The sequence below is a fragment of the Clupea harengus genome, chromosome 5 (genome assembly GCF_900700415.2).
Source record: "Clupea harengus chromosome 5, Ch_v2.0.2, whole genome shotgun sequence".
In the NCBI taxonomy this organism is placed as follows: Eukaryota; Metazoa; Chordata; class Actinopteri; order Clupeiformes; family Clupeidae; genus Clupea; species Clupea harengus.
This window is the reverse complement of record NC_045156.1, coordinates 7701046-7716119: the sequence shown is the minus strand read 5'-3', so window position 1 is coordinate 7716119 and position 15074 is coordinate 7701046. Positions and strand designations below refer to the sequence as shown.

At 47.6% G+C, this 15074-nt stretch overlaps 1 protein-coding gene across 2 annotated transcripts in view; it reads right to left on the bottom strand.

Annotated features, from left to right (window-relative positions):
* gli1 (GLI family zinc finger 1) overlaps positions 1-15074 on the bottom strand; it is a 46990-nt gene that overhangs the window by 17092 nt on the left and 14824 nt on the right. The gene's annotated exons all lie outside the window — the stretch shown is intronic.

Here is a 15074-nt window from a genome sequence, read left to right as displayed (position 1 = left end):
ACATAATGCACCTCCCACTTTTTCTTTCTGCCATTTCTTTTCTTTTTCTTTTTTTAAACTCTGCACTTTTTTCAGCCGTGTTGTTTTTCCTCAGTGGTAAACTTTATTTTCAAATTCAGCCTTTGTTTTTGTAACCCCCATCTCATACCCCATCTCTCCTCCTGTCACTGACCCCCCTCCTCCCCTCCCCACCGAACCCCAAACCCAGCTATCCCACACACAGTACCCTGCCTCTTCCTAAAAGAAATGTATCTCTGCCAAGCTGGCCAATCACAGAGCTGCACTCACTAGTCCTGAGGCACACAGCATGCTTGGTGATGTCTACTATTTGACAGCAGATAATATGGACATCTTCATTACACTAGTACCTTTATGGATGTATTTATATCTGTTTGTCAAGAAAGAAAGAAAGAAAGAAAGAAAGAAAGAAAGAAAGGAAAAATATTGCCAATACTTCAGAGACACTTTTTTCACAGTAACAGGTAGCTGTGCGGGAGTCACTCTCGTGCTGAGTCACCCACAGACTGAACCTCCGAGCCTTTGTTCCTCCCCAGTGACTGCTGACAGATGATGGACTACTCCAGGAGTCAGTGTCCCACCCCAATGACTGCTGACAGATGATGGACTACCCCAGGAGTCAGTCTCCCACCCACACAGCTCAGCAAACCTGTTGCTCTGGTCACCTGTGCGGCTGACGGGGCCGTGGAGCTCTGGCGGTCTTCTTTCCCAGCACTGATCCAGCGGACGTACGAGAGCAAGGGTTAACCCGCTGCACATTGCTGTCTGATATACTATACATCTGTGTTTGTTTGTGTTGCTTGTACACAAGATTACCTAATGCGAGGGAATGAAAAGAAACATCTGCTGCTGACGGGAGAGAGGGATATGGAGAAAAGGAGAGAGAGAGAGAGAGAGAGAGAGAGAGACCTCTTTGATGAGACTGAATGTAACGATGGCAACCATTTGTTGGGGAACGTTCCAGGCCCCTGTAGCCTCACGAATTTTTCCTACCGTCGGCACCCTCCTCCCTTCACCACCTCCACCCTTCACCCTCCCACCCACACCCAGACTCCCCCTCCCACTCTCTCCGCCGCCCACCCACCATCCTGCTCGGCACATACCTGTGGTTTTTCCCTACCCCCTTTCCATCTCTCTCTCTCTCCTTCTCTCTATGACTCTCTCTCTCCATCTCTCTGTTCCCTGCCTCACACCGCTCATGTACCCCTTGGTCCCTTGATGGCCATTACCTCTTACCTTCTCTCTCTCTGTCTACCTTAGCCTCCCGTGTCTAAACTGTATGTGTTGTCTTTATGTGTTGGCTTTAACTCTGTCTAGCTCTGTGACTTTATCTCCAACTCAAATGACCTCAAAATAGCCTATTCCTTCCTGCTTTTCCTATTACAAATGACCTGTGCCTAAAACGTTCAACACAATTCCATTCATGTGGCACCATTTACTTTAATAGTGTTACTTTAAAGCTGTTCACCGACATCACGACATTTAAAAACCTACCCCGCTCCTCTCTGCTTTCTACTGCTATCTGCCAGCTTTTTTTTGTTTTTTTTCTGCTTTGACTTTATTTCTCATCTCCATCCAGTTCTGCCTCCAGTGCTTCCCCTCCCGGTCTTTCATGTCCCTCTCTAAAGAAAACAGACCCTCCTCTCCATAGGCTTGATGTTTCTCCTGTCTGTTCTATTAGCACTATGTATCAGGTTAGCAATGCACACAAAACCACAAACATCTCTTTGAACTCCATGTAGGGAGGAGTCGAGGGAGGAAAGAAGGGAGGGGGAAGAGGGAGCAAGGGGATGGATAGAACAGATGAGGAGGAGGAGGAGGAGGAGGAGGAGGCTGGTGGATCACAGCTGTGCCCCAGCTGCAGGAGATAGCATAGAGTGGCGTATAAACACACGAGACCGAAGAGGAGAAGAGAATGCAGTGCCTGGAGGAGAAAAGAGCTCTGTCATGGTCAGTGAGGAAGGCCCTGTGCCTCACCTTTACACCGTCTGACAGGTTTCACTCCTCTCTCTGTCTCTCCCTACTCTATCTACCCCCAGTCTCCTTTCGCATTTGAACCCATCTATTCGCTGTCTTTCCTCTACGGCAAGGTCACCGCTGTCACTGAGGAATGTATGTGCTCTCAGTCTTTTCTCCCACCAGCCAGTCTCATTCACCTGTGTAGGCACACACACACACACACACACACACACACACACACACACACACACACACACACACACACACACACACACACACACACACACACACACACACACACACACACACACAGACAAGCATGCTTGTACAAGCAAGCAAGCACACAGTCCATGTAGACCATGCAGGACCCTACACACATGCATGTAGAACATGTATCAGCATACACACACACACACAGAGAAAATACAGACTCAATTACCTATCCTCAATCACCTGCACAGCTCCTCAAAAGAGAACACACACACACACACACACATTCTTTCTCTCTCTCTCTCTCTCTAGCACACACACACACACACACACACACACACACACACACACACACACCACACACACACACACACACACACACACACACACACACACACAACACACACAGACAAGCATGCTTGTACAAGCAAGCAAGCACACAGTCCATGTAGACCATGCAGGACCCTACACACATGCATGTAGAACATGTATCAGCATACACACACACCACACAGAGAAAATACAGACTCAATTACCTATCCTCAATCACCTGCACAGCTCCTCAAAAGAGAACACACACACACACACACACACATTCTTTCTCTCTCTCTCTCTCTCTAGCACACACACACACACACACACACACACACACACACACACACAACACACACACACACCACACACACACACAACACACACACACACACACACACAAGCCCAGAATAGTTCTGCACCAAACCATAATAATAATTCCTGCAATTGAAGGAGACCACAGTGATTACTTGAAAAATAATAATCATAACACGCAGCCTTGGGTGGGCAAAGGCCATGAGCTGCGGACAGTATTTATAGAAAAACTAACACTACATTTACTACAGAGGGCTGGAACACAAGAGAAAGACAGAGAGTGAGAGAGAGAGAGAGAGAGAGAGAGATAGGGATTGAGAGAGAGAGAGATAGAGAGAGAGGTTGAGAGAGTGTGAGTGATTGCGAGAGAGAGAAAGACAGAGAGAGAGAAAGAGAGAGAGAGAGAGAGAGGGATAGAAAGTATAGAGAACGAGATTGAGATTGAGAGAGAGAGAGAGAGAAAGGAAAGAAAGAGAGAAGGAAGAAAGAGAGAGGGATTCCAAAGGAAAACGCCCTGTTGGAGGAGTGTGGTGGAAACCACAGTGAACCTTTAGAGAGCTGTGGAAGCATGACGGCATGACAGCACTGCTGCACCTTGTGAGGCACACACACACACACACACACACACACACACACACACACACGCGGCCTCACACAAACACATACACATACGCGGCCTCACACAAACACATACACACACACACACACACACACACACATGCGGCCTCACACAAACACATACACACACACACACACACACATGCAGCCTCACACAAACACATACACACACAGACACATGTACACAGACTCACACACTCCAACAAACTGAAATCCATGAAAATGCCTCCACATAGGTGTTCCACACAGACCAGTGGGCTATAGCACACATATCCATGAGGAAGCAGAAATGAAACAGACCCTCGGGCAACCAAATGCAGATGCTTGAGTCTGGGTAGCAGGATAATGGTACAGAGGGATCCCTTGCTGGTTCAGGTTGGGATATGGTAATTAACATCCACACATGCCAGCAAATGTCAAGCCGCTGGCTGGGATTCCAGCAGAATGTGTAATTTTGGTGTTCTGTTCCCGGCTGATTACACGTGTTCAGACTTGTCTCCAGATCACAGGCGGAGAAGAGAAAGTGTATCTGCATGTTGAGAGTGTGTGTGTGTGTGTGTGTGTGTGTGTGTGTATGTGTGTGTGTGTGTGTGTTGAGTGTGTGTGTGTGTGTGTGTGTGTGTGTGGGTGTATGTGTGTGTGTGTGTGTGTGTGTGTGTGTGTGTATGTGTGTGTGTGTGTGTGGATTTCTCTCCTCTTACTTGTGTTTTCTCTGAATAGTGATTAGTGCTACAATGTGTATACAATTATACACAACCCTCACAATGAGAACCGTGAGCCTTGAGCTTTTGTAGATAGACGTTTTATTGTATATGTGTGGATTTACTGCCTTACTGTAAGAAACAGATATTAGCTCAGGAAAAGAATAACATCTGCAGAACAGACTTTTTGAGAGAATTCTTTTTCATCGCTCCTACCGCTTCCCTCTTTTTTCATATTACCATAACAGGCCTTATGAGAAAATACAAATTACATACCAGTGCTAAATCCTAACAGAAAGTCAGCACATAAGCTCTCTTTCTCTCTCTCTTTCTTTCTCTCTCTCTGTCTCTCTCTCTCACACACACACACACACACACATATACTGTACATGAACACACTCATATACACATACTCTGCGGTTCACACGCCTCACACTGTGTGGTCTCTTGCTTGCTCCGAACTAATATAGCCCAGCCGCCTAATACAGATGTGCTGGTAGGCAGAGCATCCGGAGTGGCATTAGCTTTTAATTGGACAGGAACACTGAGCTGATGTTTGGGGGCTTGGAGCGTGACTCACTGCCTTGGCTCCTCTCCTGCCGAGCTGCCAGAACACATTCGCTAAATTTCGCCAGGAGCCCGTCGAGAAGGACACCCAAATCCAAACAAGGTCGCCTCCAAAAAAGACGATCCCGTCTGCCACACAACGACTCGGACCTCGCGGCCAAAGTGGCTCGGACGTCACGCTGACATCACGCTCACCTCCCTGAGGCTAGCTGCCCTGGACTTCGACGAAGAATCCATGTGGGATTTTTTATTTTCAAAGCAATCCACCAATGTACTTAAGAAGCCTCTCGGGAATTGCATGCTTTAGCGTAATTGACGCTGCATTGTTGCCGCAAATTATTACAAGGAATGGCTAACTCAGATAAGACCCATGCAGCATGCCCAAGCAAACTGCAAACAGATGCACGGACAGTCAACCTGAAAAGACATTATTCCCATAATTCTTCATCTCTCTGACTCTTTTTCTCTCACCATCTTAATAATAACAAAACACTCTCTTCATCCATGTCTCTCATCCAAACAACGCTTACGCAACGCTTTCACAACGCTTTCACAACGCTTACAGGGAGCTTTTGTTTGCCGTTTCCCTCCTTGCCCTCCTTTGGCACTTGGTGTCATTTCAGCTGATCGCAGACCTCCCAATTTTTGTAACCTGGTGCGGGTTTGTAACCTAACTTGTCTGATAAGGTGTTTCATCGCCTGCTCTCTGGCAAACAACAGTTTGTTTTGACAGTGTATGAACTTGTTCTTTTGTTTAATGTTTTTGTTGAATGACGCTGGCAAACTAGTTTGTGTGGTTTATAACGTTATCATCTTGCCTGATAAACACCTGAGAGTCAAAACTTCACATGAAGTCGTTTGAAAACCGCTGGACATAAACAGGCTAGTTTTGCTGGCAACTAGCAATGAACACAAACACTAACCAGAAACCTTTAGGTAGGGGGACCCCACCCCGCCCCCTCCCCCGTGACGGAGTTTTGACATATTTTTCACATGCAGATGACCCCGCCCCTCCCCCTTGACGAAGTTTTCACATCTTCTCCACATGCAGATGTCATGTACTATTGTAAACAATGCAACTACTGGAGGTGGCAAGGTGCTCAGTGTTGCCAGATTAGAAATGGCGAAGTATCATACCAAAGGCTCAAAATGATCGTATTTGGAGGATAATTATCATACATCTGGCAACACTGGGAAGCATGGACGGATTAAGAAACCACGGGCCCCTGGGCCTGGACATGCTGAAGGCCCCCCCCCCCGAAAAAAAATTGTGTGCCCGCAAAACACGCACGCACAACACACAACCATGTGTTGGATTTTACGGTCGAATTAGATACTTTGGCTATTGTATTGGGAAAGTAAACAGGTCAAAGTTTACTCCGTAACATCCACCTTCGGTGAGGTGTGCACTGCCCCGCTATTGTTTCTGACATTACATGTGACAGGGCAACAGCCGAGTGATTCTTTTCCAAATTGAAACTGATTAAGACCTACCTGAGGGGCAGCATGGGGCAGGAGAGGCTGAATGGGCTGGCTATCCTGTCCATTGAAAAATCAAATCATGCATCACCACTTTTATGTTTGAAAGGCGTCGTTCGGCAGGTGTAGCCTACTGTGCCTGCTTGTAGGTCTTGACTTTCAGATTCTGCGCCTAAACTAGCTATATCGTATCGTCTCATCACATGATCAAATAGAGACTTGACATTGGACAACAAGATACATATTACCCAGCAATATCATTGCATATCTGTATATGACAAAAATAACAAAGAAAATAAGAAATTATTCATTTAATTGAATCGGTTTTTTAACAGTTTCTATAGTGTATGTACGATAAGCAGATATTTGTGTTATAGATTGCTACTACGATTTCCCCCTAAAAATGATGAAAACCATGACAGAGAAGGTTTGCCATTTTGAGGGAATATATAGCATAAGGTATCCTTAGCAGCTCCAAAAAAGTTATGCATGATCACTGTCGCATCAATCCAGCTTTTTCTAACACAGCCAGGTACACTCAATTAAAGCCATTAGCAAATGAATAAAATACACCTTTTTCAACCACAAATAAGAGATACATAACAGCGACTTCACGCAGAGGCTCTGGCCTAGGGGCCCCCTGAGCTCATGGGCCCCTGGGCCTGTAGGCCCGTTCGTTAATCCATCCCTGCTGGGAAGGTGGTCGACCAATGACAGTTCTCTCTACAGTCAGAGCTCGCGCAAGAAGGTGGAACGTAAAGGACATACCCTTTCCAAAACTTGTAAGGACGTAATAACTATTTTTTGAGAGACCCAGAGAAACACAAATATCCGACGAGGCAAAATCCCGGACAATTTTGGAATCCCTGTCGGACGCATTTTTTAGGTCTCGAAAAGAGGACATGTCCAGGTAAAAGAGGACGTCTGGTCACCCTACTTTAGGACCCGTCCAGTCTAATCTGTGTCACCAAATATTGGTGACACAGTTTAACTGTGCTATATAGAATGCAAGTTGACCTGAAGTTTGTAGTTTTTAGTGTCAGCATTTTAATGCATTAATTCTATGCAACAGACTGTGGCTTTTAAATCCTTAGATGATCAATGTGTTTACTTGTTAACAGCATGGGTGTTGTGAGAACACTTGTGACTGGTAAAGCTAGCTATTGTTAGCTTTTACTCACTTTGTGAAGCTGGAGATGCATGAGATACGTGACTAGCTTTGTAGTAGAGATAATATGGGTCTGGAGTCCACACAGAGATGACATATGTTCAAACGCGGGGTCTCTCAAGCTGTTATTTAACCACCAAGGGTGTTATTATTGTTGATTTTTTTCAAAACCCCATTCATTCTCATAGGGATTTTTTTTTATGAAATAAAATATGGGTTGCCAAAATGCTAACCCTCAGCATACTAAATGATGACTGTCATTTGCACACTTTATTCAGCGCGTTACCTCGTCTTTGCTGCTTCCACTGGATTAGATGGTATTTTTCTCGGCAGCGCCACCTGCTCGTCTAGGAGAAGAGTGTACGCTCCTCTAGTGTATAAGTATAACAGGATGTGACACTGTGTTGACGTCACAGTTCGCGCACGCAAAGACCAATCCGTCAAGCATACTGACGGCTCTACTCTCACCCCCTATCCCCCCAACCCAACCCCCCCCCACAGACATACCCAAATACACTTTCTTTTTCTGACTCTCCCTGTCCTTGAGAATAAAGCACCATTCCCCTCCTCCTCTCTATTCTTGGTCATGCCTTTCAAACAGGGGATGGCGGGACAGCTTCCACAGAGCCGTAATTAAGTGGCATTTACATGACTAAGAGGTAACAAATCACCTAATCATCTCTGTATGGAGAAGCCCAGCACCGGCCGAGAGAAGGGGCTGGTGCAGACTAGGTATGGGGTCGGTATGGGAGTCGGGACGCTTCAGGCATGCTGACTCCATTAGCACGAGCACACACACACACACCACACACACACACACACACACACACACACACTTACCCACCCACACACACACACACACACACACACACACACACACACACACACACACACACACACACACACACACACACACACACACACAGCAGACATCTGTGCATAGAACGACCCTAGGAGTGTTTCACGTGCCACACTGCATCACTCGTCCTCCACACTGTACTACTGTACTGGCTTTGGTCATGAAGTTCCCAACACCCATCTCAGGCCTCAGGAGATGATACCCTGGGGTCCTGCAGTGCCAGAGGACACATTTTGTTATGTACTGTAACATGATGTTAGACTGGGTGTTGGCTCCGAGATGTGGAAAATCTGATCAGTTCTCACAACATAAAAAGAGATAGAGGCCTTTGTTTCTCTCGTCCCCCCCCCACCTCTCTCTCTCCCTCCCTCTCTCTCTCTCTCTCCCTCTGTCTTTCTCTCTCTCCCTCTCTCCCTCTGTCCCTCTCTCTCTCTCTCTCTCTCTCTCTCTCTCTCTCTCTCTCTCTCTTTTCCCTCTGTTCTTATTCAGGCGAGCTGAATTCCTGGACGCATCTCCATGTAGCGTCTGCTGAGGCGCTGGCCCACAGGCTCAGGGAGATGATGAGTGGTGTCAATCCAGACTGAAGTGAAGCCAAGGAGCCGTCCCGTAAACTGCTAAGCACCAGAGCTCCACCACAGCAGTCTCAACACACAGCCCATCAAGCCAGAAGAAGGTGAAACAAGAAAAGAACAGAAAGAGAGATGGAGAAAAAGAGAGAGAGAGAGAGACTGAGAAGAAGAAGGGGAGGGACAGATGGAAGAGAAAAGGTAACGAAAAGGGGGAAATCAAAATGTTACTTCTTGCTTGTTACTTCTTGCATTGAAAAAAGAGGAGAGACAGAGAGAGCGAGAGAGAGAGAGAGAGAGAGAGAGAGGGAGAGAGAGAGCCCAGCGTGCTCAACATGAGATGGAAAAAATCTGGGACCAGAAAACCTGGCTGTGCTGAGTGGTGTGTGAGTCAAAGACTGTGTGTGGCATTTTAACCCCTCCCCTTCAACTACCGGGAGTAGAGAGAGAAAGACAGAGAGAGGGACAGACAGAGAAAGGGAATGTGAGAGAGCAAGAAAGAAAGAAAGAAAGAAAGAATGAAATAGAAAAAGAGTGAAAGAAAGAAAGACAGAATTAAATAGTGAGAGATAAAAAGAGAAGGATGTAACGAAAGAAAAGAGAAGGGGAGAAAGAGATAACCAGCCTGAACGGAAGAGAGAGCATTCAGAGCAATGGTTGAGCAATCCTTTTGAGTTCGCAGACGGAGACCAGGCAGTTTTTTTGTGGGGGGGTTTGGGGGGGGGGATTCTTCCCCACTATGTTGTCCAGCCCTAGTAACACAGGGTCCTGAGGGAGAGCCAATCCCCCAGCCCATTATGTTTTCCACTTTCCTCAAAATATATCCTAGCGCAGCGTACACTACGTACCGGACCGAAAATTCCTTCCCCCCCCCCCCCCATTCCTACGCTAGAGCTTTTTTAAACACGGGAATTCTAGCCTTCCTCCAGAGGCTATTCAGTGATGTCACGGTCACAAGACCCACTTGGGATTTGTCCATTAGATTGCTTCGGAGGCCTGATGCACTTGAATTAACGATTCATTCATTAATTCCCCCAGACTTCAATCAGAAGGAGAGAAAAAAAAAAAAAAAAAACAAAGAGAGAGAGTGAGGCAGTGAGGCCCATGGACAGGCGAGGGGGAAACCCTACCTGCGTGAGCGGGGACCCGCTCTCTATGGGTCATCAGCCGCTCTTATTCATTACAGGCCTGAAAGGCGCACACAAAGAGAAGGCTTCTACCCTGTCCTCCTCACCCTACACTCGCTCTCTCCACCACTGGCTCTCCAGGAAGAAAAGAGGGGAAGAATCAGTCAGCAAATGAAAAGGTTAAACTCTCTCTCTCTCTCTCTCTTTTTCTCTCTCTCTCTGAGGCAGCGCCCACCACCAAGGCCAGGAAGGGGTGAGTGGAGTGGAGTGGGGTGGGGTGGAATCGGGTGGGGGGGCACCTGAAGAGGGGCAAACGTTTACCCCGTGAGGAGCCGGGAAGAAAGGGCCAGGGGGGTATGCTGGCGCGGAGGGGACAGAAAACCAACAGGCGGCCCATGAGCCAGGGGCAGCAGTGAGTGCCGTGTAGAGCCCTTGGGAAGTTTGTCTTGTAATTGAGTCAATTGTTGACCTCCTGTTCAGCTTGCCTCTACGATTCTAAAGAGGGAGAGCCTGTGGAATAATAAATGTTCCCCCCTCTCACTCCCTCCCTCGTTCTCTCTCTCTCTCTCTCTCTCTCTCTTTCGCTCTCTCCCTCTTCATCCGTCCATTCTGTGGCCCTCATCCCACCCTTCTCTGCTCTGTTGTCTCAGTGGTAATTGTGCAGGGACTCAAAGACTGTGATTTAGGGGGAACTGTTCAGGGATCTGCTGGGGTACAAGGGAGGCTTACAATCTTTTCAGCTCAAATCCGTTCGCCCTCCTCCCCCAATCTTTCTCTCTCTCTTTCGCTCTCTCTCTCTTCCTCTCTCTCTCTCTGTCTTGCATTCTCTTTTTCATTCCTGATTTTGTTTGCACCGTGGGATGAATTTTAATCACCCATCCTGTTTTTCCTCCATTTCTTCATCCCCTGCTTCTGTCTATTTCTCTATCGCTCCACTCATTCTCTCTCTTTCTCCGTCTGTCTTCATCTTCAACATGGGCTCCCATCAGGTCGGCTGTGATACTCCTACACTCATAAGAATACGGCCCATGCTATTTTCTCCCCTACTTCTCTCAATTTCAAATTCAAAGTACAAATAGGCTTTAGTTCACAAGACTATATGTAATATATTGTCAAAGCCCAGATTATATATCAGACATATATGAGCTTATAACTCTTCGACCATCAAGCTTGTATAGAAGCTCACACTTCTGCATTGCAAGGAAAAGACAATATCCTTCCCACTGTGCATCTATACCTATGGCATTTGCCTTTCACACTGAAATCTACACCCTCTCTCTCTCTTAGCTTTATTTCAATTCTCTATACATTTAAGTGCAAAATCCCACCAAAAACCCAGGCTGCGGAAAGATGATTTTAGCGGCGTCCTTTCAGCGAGGGAAGCCTGTGTTTGCACTGGGGCTTTAGTCTCCCCAGCCCATTGTGAGGGCTCATCCCGTGAGGCCTACAAAGCCCAGGGCTGGAGGTGGGTTTATCTTCCTAGGAGGCGTCACTTTTTCCTGGGCCAAACTGCGCACTTGGCTGAGGTTTATGGGGCTCTGCTGTCCGCGTCACTTCCTGTGGGGACTGCTGGACTCTGGGCATTTGTCCTGAACGGCAGTCACCTGAAATTAGTGTCTTCAGTCACACTTGTGTTTCCTGAATTGCCCCACTTTTTACTGTAGAGGGGGTATCTGTCCAGACTCCTGAGTGTTTTTTTTCGAGTACAAAACAGGAAGGATCTGTTCAGACTTCAGTCCAAAGGAGAGAGACTTCATGTAGCGAATTAGCAGTGATGATGGCTATACTGTTATTGGGCAAAGCCCCAGGTGTTGCCAAGAAGCCCAGGTTGTTGTAAAACAGAAGCCTTTTGCATTCATTTCACAGAGCGTGAGTCAGTTCACCCTCAGTGTGTGAAATGACAAGGAATCATCTATGATGCTTAAAAGCCGTTTTTGCCAGTAAGGCAGTGAGAAAGTTGAGTCCCTTGCCACCTCAACTCTCTCTCTTCGGGCTCCCTCTATCTCCCTCTCTTGCTCTTTCTCCGTGTCCATGTGTCTCCACTCACGTTGAGTGTTTGTTAGGAAAGTCCTGAGGCAAACCGCAGCTGTTTGTTCTCTCTTTGTCAATGAGGCTTTTTTATAGACTTCCACTATTGACAATTGCACGACTTCTGTTGGCCCCCCACACAAGCTGGATAACACTGTGCAAATATGTGCATGTACACACACTCACAATCTCTGAAAACACACACATTCAAGTGACGCTGTCTGCCCCGTCATGTGGGCAGGAGTGGGTGACGACCTGACGTGACCACCAGCTGTGGTGCAGAACAAAGCTACGTTCTGCTCTGACCTGTTGCCCTGTCAAATATCGCTGTCCTCAAATATAGTGAGGCGACCACTCAGGATCATGTCAGTTTCGATTTCAGTATTAAAAAAAAATTCAAATCTTGCCCGGTCAAAGAGGATGGACCACCCAAAAAATGTTTTTTTTTTCCCCCTTCTTCCAAACCTCATACAGCAATGACTCGTCACCATTGAGTTGACACATTAGGTTGGCTTTTGAAGACAGCAAAAAGCAAACAATGAATTTATGGTGACATAATGTGTGCACACTCTCTTTCTCTTTCACATACACACACTCTGTAACACTCTCTTAGGGGCTGGTGGACGTGGCCTGAAGCCAGTCTCCAGTGCCAGAGCCAGGAGGTGGAGAGGAGGCAGGTTGGGACTGATTATCAATTAGCGAGGCTTTTTGGCTGAGACTGGAGCCCTGGGCTGAGCCGCCATTCATGTTAATGGAGGGAGATCATGGAGGCCGGTGGGGGGGCTTAGGCACTCACACAATGGACCCCCGACTGGGTAGAGGCGCTTAATACCGATGCTCCCATTTCACACGTCCCTTTCAAAGGCCCTATCCATCCATCCATCCATCTCTCCCCTCCTCCTCTTTTCTCTCTCTCTCTGTCTCTCTCCCACCCTCCCTCTCTCTCCCTCTCTCTCTCTCTGTCTCTCTCCCACCCTCCCTCTCTCTCCCTCTCTCTCCCCAGAAGAATCTGGCTACGGCTCTGATCACAGCCACCTGACAATGGCGGGACTGCCTTTGGCCTGGGGCCCGTTGGGGACACCTTGTCTTTGTTTATTGGGAGACAATGGCGACATCTCAGGGAAGTGATAAACACTTCCTCCGTCTCCGCGGGGATCCACAGTCAATGCTAAATGGATCATTAGCATGGCGGGGTGAGGCCGAGCACCGACCTGACAACGACGCCATGACGTGTGACAAAGTCCTGGTGTGAGAACCTTCTCTCCTGTGCCCTGTCTTCTTCCCTCTTGTCTTCCTCTGGCGCAAAAAAAACGCGTTAGCGCCACCATGGCAGAGCGTTAGAGGTGTGAAGGCTCGTCGGGAGAAGGCCTTCATAAACTCCCGGCTCTGTTTCATGCAGTTGTACGTGGGAATGTTTAGAAGTCAGTGGAGGCTCGTTGGAATGAGAAAAAGATCCCGGCTTGAGCCAATGGCTTCATTTGAGCGGAGCTTTCATTTGGAGAAATTGCAAGCCATGTAAAAAAAGATTCCGGGATTCTCTTTCATTACACTTTGCTGACATCCACAACCTCCCAAAGCAGCCTCTCCCCCTCTCTCTCTCTCCCCCTCTCTCTCTCTCCCCCTCTCTCTCTCGCTCCCTCTCTCTCTCCCCCTCTCTCTCCCCCCTCTCTCTCTGTAACTGCTATGTAGCGTTGAGACATTCAAACTTCAGTTTTTTCCCTTAAAGTAAGAAAATATTTTCAAGTGAGGGAGAAGAAGGAGAAAAAAAAAACTAATCTCAGGGAGTTGGAGGGAAAATATACCTCAACATCCTGGGCAGTTTCTGGGGAATTCTGGTGGTTGGTGTTTTTCAAACGGGGTCTGCAAGAAAGGCTGCGCTCTGTGCTCCAGACATTCGGGAAGGAGCAGTGCCGGGCAGGTAGCCGCTCGAGCCAGCCGCCTCACCCCAAAATCCCCAACACCCCCCACCCCCCCTCCCACACACCAACAAACCCCTCTCACATCCCCCCCAGTCCCCTGTCCAAGCCCAGAGGGCATTAGCATTTTAACTGCTGGCCTGGGTCCCGCCTGGGCCTGCTAGCCCCCTCTCTCCACCAGACCTCCCTCTTTACAAGCCTCTTCAGCGGCCGGGCCGGTTGCTAGACAATGTGCTTGGTTATGCGGGGTTATGTAAAGACCCTCCTGTGCACAAAAGCCAATGTGGGCGCCTGTAACAGGCAGGCTCTTCACAGCCCCGGGTCAGTTAGCAGAAGAGCTCTCGGCCTGGTGCTACACTCCAAAACTTTCGGGAGGAAAAAAAAAGAAAGACAGGAAAAAAAAAAAAAAAAAAAAACGTTTGCCCTGGTTCTGTGTTTACGCAGGGATGAAGCAGTGAATTATCCCCCCTCTCCCTCTCGCTATCTCACTGGAGTGGTGTTTGTGGTGACTCTAGTGGCGGGCGGCAAAGCACCCGCTCTCTTTCCTGTGTCCCTCACCCTCAGCCCTCCCTACCAAACCCTTCACTTAAGCACTGGGGTTAAAACAACTTGCTCGTTGACCAGTGTGTTTTAATGGGTCTGAATGAGTGTGTGTGTGTGTGTGAGTGTGAGTATACATATACATGTGCGTGTGTGTGAGTGTGTGTGCAGACAACGTCCTCAGGCTTTCCTTGGCTCAGACTGACCAAGGGGGATGGGGGGAAACCTACGTCTGGCTGATCTCAACTTTCTGTGTGTGTGTGTGTGTGTGTACAGCAGGTGTCTGGTGAACACAAATTCCTACACACCCTTACACAGTGGTCACCTGCACACTTCCTACTGTTAACACACAGACGGGCACACACACACAAACACACACACACACACATATGAGATATCACAATGGATATTCACACTATAACTCAGAGAGACCATTTAACCATAAGTCAGAGAGACCATTTAACTCCAGACCAATGAGAAAAGAGAATATACTAATTTTGGAAGGGATCTCATTCTAGGGCAATCTCTCCACATCATTTCAAGCTGAGAATGGTTCACAAACAGACAGACCACTTTCCTGTTAGGCTGTTGTGATTATTTTTCCAGTAACCAGATACAGCTCGGTACATATCCTGATGTCTATTGGCTGGGGATGAGAGTTTTCAACAAAACACTAAAATGAAATGTTTGT